Consider the following 9,969-nt stretch of genomic DNA (forward strand, 5'->3'; position numbering starts at 1 on the left):
CAGGTAAGTCAAAAAATACACAGCATTTGGTGCAATGGACAAGCGGCATCCACTACAGAAAGCTATTGATTGGTTGACACAAGTGATCATCGCAACATTGTTTGTATTGTTATGCAAATTAGGTACAGGAGACATCTTGAGTAAGGCCTGCCGCTGAATATACACACAGCTTTCAAGGGGTGTTGCTTCTTTCATCAATAATTCACAACTTGTGCGGTGCATATTGAAATGGCCCACTTCACCCGTTGACCGCATAGGACAGGCTGTTGCCAATGGCGATAAGTGTACACATTGCAAGTTGAATGACCACACCTGCCCTTTTTAGCTCCCATAGCCACTATTAGTGCAAGATGCGAGGTATAATGATATTCAAATATGCAGATTACACTAATGAGCATTGTTTCGGTATTAAAATTCTATGCTAATGACCCTTAATCAATGTGGAATATTCATGTACCTCGGATCTTGCATTGTATACATAGCCATATGTATATATGGCAATGGAAGCTATTCTTATAGGCTAGGAAAATGTCTGTATGTATGTATGTCTGTATGTCTGTATGTCTGTCCGTCAACATCAAAAACTCACAAACCGCTGCACATTTCATCTTGATATTTGATGTGTACATGGATGATGGGCTGTAGATGAGATTTTGTTCAAATGAAGTTGTCATTGCCAAAAATATGCAAATTAAGTGAAAAATGTAAAAACAGTCAAAATTGAAAATCTCAATAACCACTGAGCAGATTACATGAAAAATTAGCATGTAAGTACTTTGGGCTGACCTGAAATAATTGTGCTTTTTTTGATTTTTTGGATATTGTTGAAAATATACAAATTAGTGCCAAAAAAGGCGTTTTTGGTAAAAAATCTTCTTCATGAACCGCTGGTCAGACAGCTTTGATATTTGGTATACAGGTCCCTAGGGATAACCCAAATTGGATTTGTTCAAATTGTGATGAAATATGCAAATCTGTATTTTTAAGGAATTTTTTTGTCATTTTTGGTCAAAAATTTATTTCATCAAAACCGCTGGTCAGACAGCTTTGATATTTGGTATACAGGTCCCTAGGGATAACCCAAATTGGATTTGTTCAAATTGTGATGAAATATGCAAATCTGTATTTTTAAGGAATTTTTTTGTCATTTTTGGTCAAAAATTTATTTCATCAAAACCACTCGTCTGACAATTTTGATATTTGGTATACAGGTTCCTACAGATAAACTAAATATGATATATAGAATGTATGATGAAATCTGCAATTTTGTATTTTTGGTGCAATTTTTGACATTTTTGGTCAAAAAATGTGTTTCTCAAAACTACTTGTCTGATGCCTTTGATATTTGGTATACAGGTTCCTGGGGGTTCTCCTAGTGTGATATAGTGAAATTTGATGAAATCTTCAATTTTTGTATTTTTGGGTCAATTTTTGCCATTTTTGGTCAAAATATTTGTTTCTCAAAAGTTACTCATGTGATAGCTTTGATATTTTGTATACATTTTTATACATAATTATGATGAAATCATCAATTTTGTATTTTTGCAGCTAATGTTGCCATTTTAGGTCAGGCCATCCTGAAATGAGCTATCAAAGATCTCAACCATCTTCATCAATACATATGTCACAAAAAGTTGCTCTCTACATAACACAGCAGAGCTCTGTCGACTATTGGGTCGCTTGTTTTTTTCAAAACAGCTGGTCCAACAGCTTTAATATTTGGCTAACAGGTCCCTAGGATGACCTTAGTGAGATGATTTCATACAGTCAGGAAATACTTAATTTGTATCTATGTCTATAGTAGCTTCAGGGACATTGGCCCTATGTTTAAGATAATGTTGTGATTCAGTAAGCATTTGAAATGGTAAACTGTATTTGGTGTTGAAATGCGGTAAAAATAATGAGAAAACATAGCTGAGGTGATTTCAGCAGGTTTGGTTTCAACAAATATATTCAAAGTTTTTTTCAATGTTAAAGAGTGATGAGGGGGGGGGGGGGGGGGGTCCTGGCAGATTTGAAAAAAATCCAAACAAATGTCAATAGAAAAATCAGCCACAGAAGGTTTGTCAAAAGAAAAGGTGGGATAGTGGGAAAAAAAGAATGTACAGTGTATCGAGATAAAAAAGATGTTCCTCATCAATCTTCCAGACAACCCCCTTTTATCAAATGGTACACCCCTGATGTATTTTTGTGTGCCATTAAACATGCAGTGTATCAAGTTAGGTAAGGATTTGAAAGGAATAGTCAAGTTCACCACAGTTTAACTTTATCTCTTGTGTCATCATCCTTGTGTAATTGGTTAAGTTTGTAAGTTTCTCCAGATGTGGATATACCAGCTGTTCTGGAAGAAAACAATGTTTACTTTTCCCTATAGGGTTTCTGAGTTAATGATTGCATGTTGAAATCTCTCCATGTATCTGGTGCATGGGCAAAATGTAAATATTGGTTGCATGTTATGTATTTCAGTCTATGTCAAATATTGTAAATGAAAAATCAAGAACAGTTTGCTGTGTGCTTGTAAAAGATAACATGTATGTCAATTAAATTATATAAAATAATTAAATATTAAATTATGTCAATTAAATATTAAAACTGCCTTGCAGTTTGATTGTCTTAAAAATTATCACAGAAGTAGAAAATGAAAGAAACTAATCATATTGCTGTAACATATTCACCCTGAGTGTCTGTAGGCCTATACTTAACTATTTTATCATTACATTCAGTTTTTGTTATATCTTTATCACTCTCCATGGGCCAAGGCACACTTGGGGTCAATGTCATCACTCTCATGTGTTTCAAATTGGGAACAACGACATAGACCTATTTGCCCATAGATCTCAACATATACACTTCAGTGATACTTCTTAATGACCACATTTCCCTGCCCCATCAAGACTAATACTCCTATTACAAGTGGGGACTGTCATTGTCAATGACTTGTTTAGTTAATGGTTGTATCACAGTATACGATATTTCTAATTCTGTATTTTTTCCATTTTATATTCTGAATAAATACATTAAACATATTTCACTGTCTCCAGTACATTACATTTAAGTATTTTCACTTCATGCACTTTATCCCTTTCACACATGTTCAAATATCTGACCAGAGAACAAACACTAAATAGTCCAGGATGGGAGCTACAGTGTCATTGACGCTATTTTTTTACTGGACTAACTTCGCTGCATCTGAGCAGGAACAAAGAGTTCATAATTTATTGGGAAATGCTCAGTAAGTGTGGCTGATAAACACAGCCCTGTCTTTCTCATTTCTGCATTTCTGCATTCATCACTACAATTTTTGTAGCATCCAGGGTTCAAAAATTGTCATGTAAATCATTGCAAAGGTTTAATTTATAAGAAAACATATTGTGAAAAATCAATAAATCCTACATAAACTGACTGAAGCTTTTCTAATAATGTTTATGGTTGGTGAGGACACTACGTCAGTTTGTCATCGTGCATATGTCAGACATGACAGTTAACCTCTTGTTTAGAGGGTGAGTCTTTCATGAGATAAAAAAAAATTCTGTAATGTGTTTTATGCCGACACATTTTATTTGAACTTTAACCCTTTATCACAAACCTGCTCACGAGCAAAATATTTCTATTTCAAACACTGGAAGTGAAAGAGATATCAGTGAGACTATTTCATTATAGATCTTTTAAATGTCTTATCATGGACTTCAGGGGGGATCTGAACACTATACAAGAACCATAGAGGAAACATGAAAGGGTATACACCATACAAAAGCCTAGAATCATCAGCTATACATCGACATTGTCGAACAAACTGATTTATTGTGAGTTGTATACAAACAAGTGTCAACTCACAACAAATCCATTCATCTGATGACTTTGTTATATAGCATTCTACATGTGTTTGTCAGCATTTTAGTGCTAACCCTCTTTTGGCATAAGAAATTAATAAAAAAGTAAACAAATAAGTAAATACCTTTATTATTATTATAAAGGTAAATATATATTTTAAATATATATATATATATGTATATATATGTATATCTATAAATATAAATGTATATATACATATCTATAATTTTTATATATTTGAATATATAAATATTTACTTATATAATAATAAAGTATGTGTATGTAATATATCTATACATGTATAATATATATATATATATATATATATATATATATATATATATATATATATATATATATATATATATATATATATATATATATATATATATATGAAGGATATGGCTGTTGCATACATAATAAAATGTCAAAAGTCACATTCAGGACTATAATATATAAAGCTGCTGCTTGTTATGAAAATGAATTCTTCAAAATATCAAATGTTACAGCTACACTGGCTGCATTTTATGAAAACAGTTAAGTTTGAAATATCATAAATTATGGCTACATTTGCCCAGAGTAAAGACTTTAATCATTGAGAATTGTAAACATGTCAGGTAGTGTGGTCAAACAGCTCCCTCGTCAGGGATTTTCATTATTCCATGAGAATTTTCACAATTTGTTAAATAGTCTGCTGGAAGAGGTAGAAAGGTGATAAACATAAAGGCAGACTGAATGTTGGTGGGAATTTGATTTTAAGGCACCATTGTGTCAGTGAAAGGCATTAGATAAATTTGTATTAAAAATCATGATTAAAAATAATTTCCATTTAGCTGAAAATTTCCGGGTTAATTTCTCCCTCATGATTTTTTTTTCAATGAAGTGAGCGTAGAATTATGTCTGGATGAATTTGTGCCTTGTAAGATAATTTGCTTCATAGTTTGATGTAGGTCAAAGTTCATGGAGCATGATGCGGCAGTATTCCTATTGTGTTTACAGATAGCCTGGATTTCTTGTTCTGAATTGAAATCCGTTCGTATAATTAGAATTTTTGAAGTATTGAGAGACAAATAGAAAATAACTTTATATTGCTAAGAGAGATAAAGCAAACAACAGCATGTGTACTGATGTCTTGCAATACAGGCAGAGAGTCCTGTTAACAAGATGGTTGTAAAAGTGATTTTGAGAAGAAAGCAATTTATGTACAATTTATGTTTTCTTGCTTTAAAAATCAAATTTTCTTGGGTATGATTTTAAAATTTGCATATAAAAATTCTTTCAGATAATTTTCTCTTTTTTGGCCAAATATCCCTTTTGTTTAAATTAGATTTTTTACATTAGAGTGCTGATCAAATTTGTTTGGCTTCTGTCATGAATGTTGTCAAATGTTCTACTTCCATAATTATTTTTTCTCAAAATTTGAAATAGAATAGTCATTTCAGTAAGTTGCTTTTGTGTTTGATCTTAGGTGCTAAGCAGTGAATTTTCATTATTGTTGTGGAAAAAAAAAACTAACAGCGGTGCTATATCAGCCACATGACTTGTTTCACAATGAAGATGATGGTGACCTTTTTTTTGAATGCAGAGATTCAGTCAACACTGTGTAATACAAGAGAGAGAATTCAAGAGTCGTAAAGAAAACAGCCAAAAGTACATGTAACTCCCTGGAGTTTTGTTTCCTTTGTGTGAAAAGTACAGAATGAGTTTCTATCCTAATCACCAAGCATTGTGAAAGCAGTTCATTTATTTCAACAAAGGAGAGGCAGTATTCCTGCATTCTGACCGGCAACAAGAGTGCAAGTCTGTTTTCAGACAGTAGAGTAGCCAGTATGCAGTGATTGGAATGTGATATTACAATCACTACACCTTCAATACCAGCCACACAACGGGTGACTTGGGCCATGAAATCCAGACTCTAATTGTATAAACATGAAGGTTGTGTTTATGCCATGTTTTCCTTTTGACCCTCTAACCTTCAAATCTCGCCGACACAGAAGGAGTCTTGTTTGCGTAAACAATACGCAGCCACAAACACTGTATCAGCAATGAAAAGGTGTAATGAGAGAGACCCATTTCATCAATAAGTGAAGTTTGGCACAGTTCTAGGACTAGGATTTGTTGTACACAGATCCCGGACACAGATGTCCTCCATGTTTGAGAAAAACAGATTGAAGCAATTTTTTGTATGTTTGCCAAAATAAAAGATAACTGATTTGACTATGATGGGGTTTATCACAAAATTTCGCTATTCTTTCATTCATTCAGGAGCTGTTAAGTTTTTGGCAAAGTTGTATTTTCATAGAGGATGGAAAATAAAGGGAAATTTGAAAAGTTGGTTGAGAGGCAGAGGTAAAAGGGAAAAATAAATTTCAACAGAAGAAACAAAATACTTAGTGTAACATTAGCACTAAAGTGGTACTCAAAGGGACCTAGATTTATAAACAAACAAAATGTTGGAGAAAAGGCTTACAAAGAGCTTGAAAGTGCAACTCAAAATTAAGAATTTTAAACTTGCTAGCTGCTCATACTCAATGTATTCAAGGAAATTTAAAAAAGCAATTATTCCCTTTGATAAATGAATGAAAACCAAGGTAACTAGACAACTGTCGCTATTAAGGAAGTAAATTACCTTAAATTACCTCAAATGCCTTGAATTCATGTCCATTGTCTGTGTTAAGTCTACAGGAAAAAAATTAAACTTTCAATTTCCACAAGTTAACTTTCTCAACAGGTGTCATATGAGTTTGACCCACACATGGAATAGACTAAAACAGAATTTTTAGATTTTTGGAGTCTTACAATCTGTTGCAAGATAGATGCTTTGCCTTCACCGGTATGCATGCTAATATCGTGGTCCGATAGATCAAATAAACCAAGATTACATATTAGGGTAGTATGCGCCTCAAAAGTGAAAGACCTCAACTGTTGCTCAAACTTTCCTTAATGAAATTTTCAATCATTTTCCTACCAAATCAAAAATAGAAATCAAGGGGTAAGCTTGCAAACTATAGTACTACTTGAGAAAAAATTGCCTGACATTTACTGATATTTGAACTGTATGGGGAAATGAAATTTTGATTTTTGGAACTATGACAGTGAAAATATTTGTGACTCTAAGAGTTTTACAATGAGCTGTCACAAATGTCACCAGAAAAAATTGTAGAAATTTGAAAGTTTAAAATATCTGTCCTCCAGGTGGATTCTATTTTAATGCCTTTGATTAATTTCATTTCAAAGCGAATGGATTCCTATTAATTTGAAATTAAGGACTTGTGCAGTACTAAAATCAAAAGTATTTTGGTTTTACTGAAACAACCGACAACTTGCAGCAAAGAATCATGGGTATTTTGATCGTACCAGTATAATATGGTCAATTTACCAACACTATTAGCAATTTTAAAAATAGACGATGTCAGCACGGTTTGAGAAAAATGTTCACTCATGCTCACTGCCTTCGATTATGGCAAACTTAAAGTTCAATTTCCGGTTGCCCACTTTGATGAAAGTTTGATGTGATTTATTTCACCTGGTTAGTGAGGGCGTCATGACGAATGCCTGACACTTGACGCCAAGTGTAGTGACACTGAACTAACAAGTTTTAATTGAGAGCTGACTGAAGTCATTTTTCTCCCTCCTGTTTTTCCCCGTTTAATCTTATTTCTCTCGTAATGTGTTTTAAAGGGTACAGCCCCAATATTTCAATCTATAAAACTGCCTGCAATCCATTACTCTATGGAATATTAGAAATGGAGATTTTGCTGGAAAGTACATTTCTCTTTATTGTCACATCCTGTAACTTTTCACATGGCTAAACACAGGCAGTACAGGAAAGTATGTTGACATCAGAAAGTCTTTATGTTCCCTGCAATTTATATTAGGATGAACTTCGATGAGCGATTTTTTCTGGAAAGAGGATGGCTGACTGAGCAATTTCCAACCATCCTATAGATTCATAATCTGATTGTAAAGTTTAGTATGGAAAGCATCAGAAAATTTATATATTTCATTGTCCTTGTAAAAAGGACACAACGTGATAATATATCAAGTAAAGAAATCTCCAAATTATACAAACATTATCATCCTACAGGATTTTGCAGCATTGATACTATTTGATGCACTGTGCCGACAGGAATGGTCGGACAGTCTTACTATATGTGTTTTCATAAATCTTGTAACGAGCAGAAATATAACTTTTGTACTCACAATGACTCTGATAAAATTTTGAAAGCAACGCAATATTATTCTTTTACTTATCACACAATTGTACTTCTTTGTTGATCAGCAATTACAGTACCTGTATTTCTAAGGTTACAAATGCACAGGTATATAATTGGCATTAGTAAACCTTTGAGTGCCAAAGTCAATTTTTGATGCCTTTATAAAATATACTGAAGTGAATTTTTTTCAGATTTTTGCCAAAATTTTGATAGAAAAGTGTAGCCGATGAAATGTGATGTTCCTTTCGTCAAAAATTATCAAAAGTTAACGGAACAATTTCATAAAGACTAGCAAAAAGATTGCACTAAAATTTTGGCGGGAAAGATTACAGCACCTAAAGGGTTAAGCCAGAGCTGTAATTAAAAAACCTGCTGGGGAAACCTTTCCCAAGGCAGACAATGTATGTGTACTTCACCTGTGGGAGAAATATTTTTGACTTCTTCATAAAAAAATGAAAACAGAATCTTTTGATAATCATAATTCATTCACAGTAAATGTATGTGACTACAGTCTGATTAAAACTTTGCTGCAGGCTATTTCAATTTACTGAAAAATTGATTGCAAAATTCAAAACTGAATACCAAAAATGTAATGCATATCAGTATCAGGAGAAAATTTATTGATGATGGAGTAATTTAGCATTGCCTATTTTGTTCAGTTTAGGCCAAACCAGGTAAAGAAGTTGTTTCTGGTAATGACAATTTTCTAGAAATATGGTGATGACTTTATCAATTTCCAGTCTAGTCATTCACATTGCTGTATTTTCTATGCTTTACTTTTGCTAAGTTTTTACAGATGGTTTCCCATGTGTTTTAAATTTGTATAGCACATGCTTTGTATAGAAATTAATCCGACTGCATCTGGCGTGCAGCCATGTTCCAAAATTATTTTGTTTTGCTGTTTGTCACTATTTATGATAAGCAGAAGGTAAGAAATCATGAATTTAGAAAATTCTGTGATTTCCTTTGAAATCACAACATAGGCACCTAGTCAACTGGTGAAGACATCTCAGTCAAAACCGCTCAGCTAAAGCCGAAGGTATTAAAATGATACAAGCTGACCAGTAACAAATATTATCATCTCTATGGCTTATAGAAGCTACATGTATATTTTCAGCAAAAGATATATAAATCATGTACGTACATGATCAGTATACATAACATCAATCTCAATGCCTCTGTAGCTACATACATATGCCCGTCAGTAAAGGTAAATTCGATACCATTGTTACAAAAATCAGAATTGATTGCATAGGTGTACTAGATTTCCATAACCTCGGTAAAGTGCATTTCACTTTGCATGGAAAGAAGATGGATGTCAATGCGGGCTCAGAGGGCATTCCTCCGTTGTCATGGCAACCGGAACAAACACGACGAACCCATTGAACAGTCGATGTCTTCTGATGAACTTCAAAGGTCGCTGTGACCTTGCCGTTCCGTCTGTCCCCAGGGTTGAACAAACCTGATGTAGGATATTGGACGCTTGCCTGATTTATTTAACTCGGCTGTTTAATGAAAGAATGACAGAGTCCCAAGGTTGGGTGAAATGAGAATCGATAGCCAGAGGGTGTTATCATTTCAAAACCATGCATATTTTGTTTGGTTTAATCTTCTTATCTGCTAGCAGCAGGGTTCAATGTCAGTTTGAAGTGTAATATGATGGAACCGAACTGAAATGGAATAGATGTGATTCTCAATATCCAATACAGCAGGTATTGGGATAATAAAAGGAAAAAAATCACCATTATCTGTTTCATGAAATACTCATTTTGGCCGTGCAAGGACACATTCAGTCAAGTTAAATTTCATCTATTCTGAACATTTGGCAGCCTCGATGTTCATACATGGGTGGACTTTATAACTGAATTGTGATAGATGAATTCCATATTTTTCAGAATCATACTGGCTATTTAACATGATC

This window comes from Ptychodera flava, chromosome 10, assembly GCF_041260155.1.
Source record: "Ptychodera flava strain L36383 chromosome 10, AS_Pfla_20210202, whole genome shotgun sequence".
In the NCBI taxonomy this organism is placed as follows: Eukaryota; Metazoa; Hemichordata; class Enteropneusta; family Ptychoderidae; genus Ptychodera; species Ptychodera flava.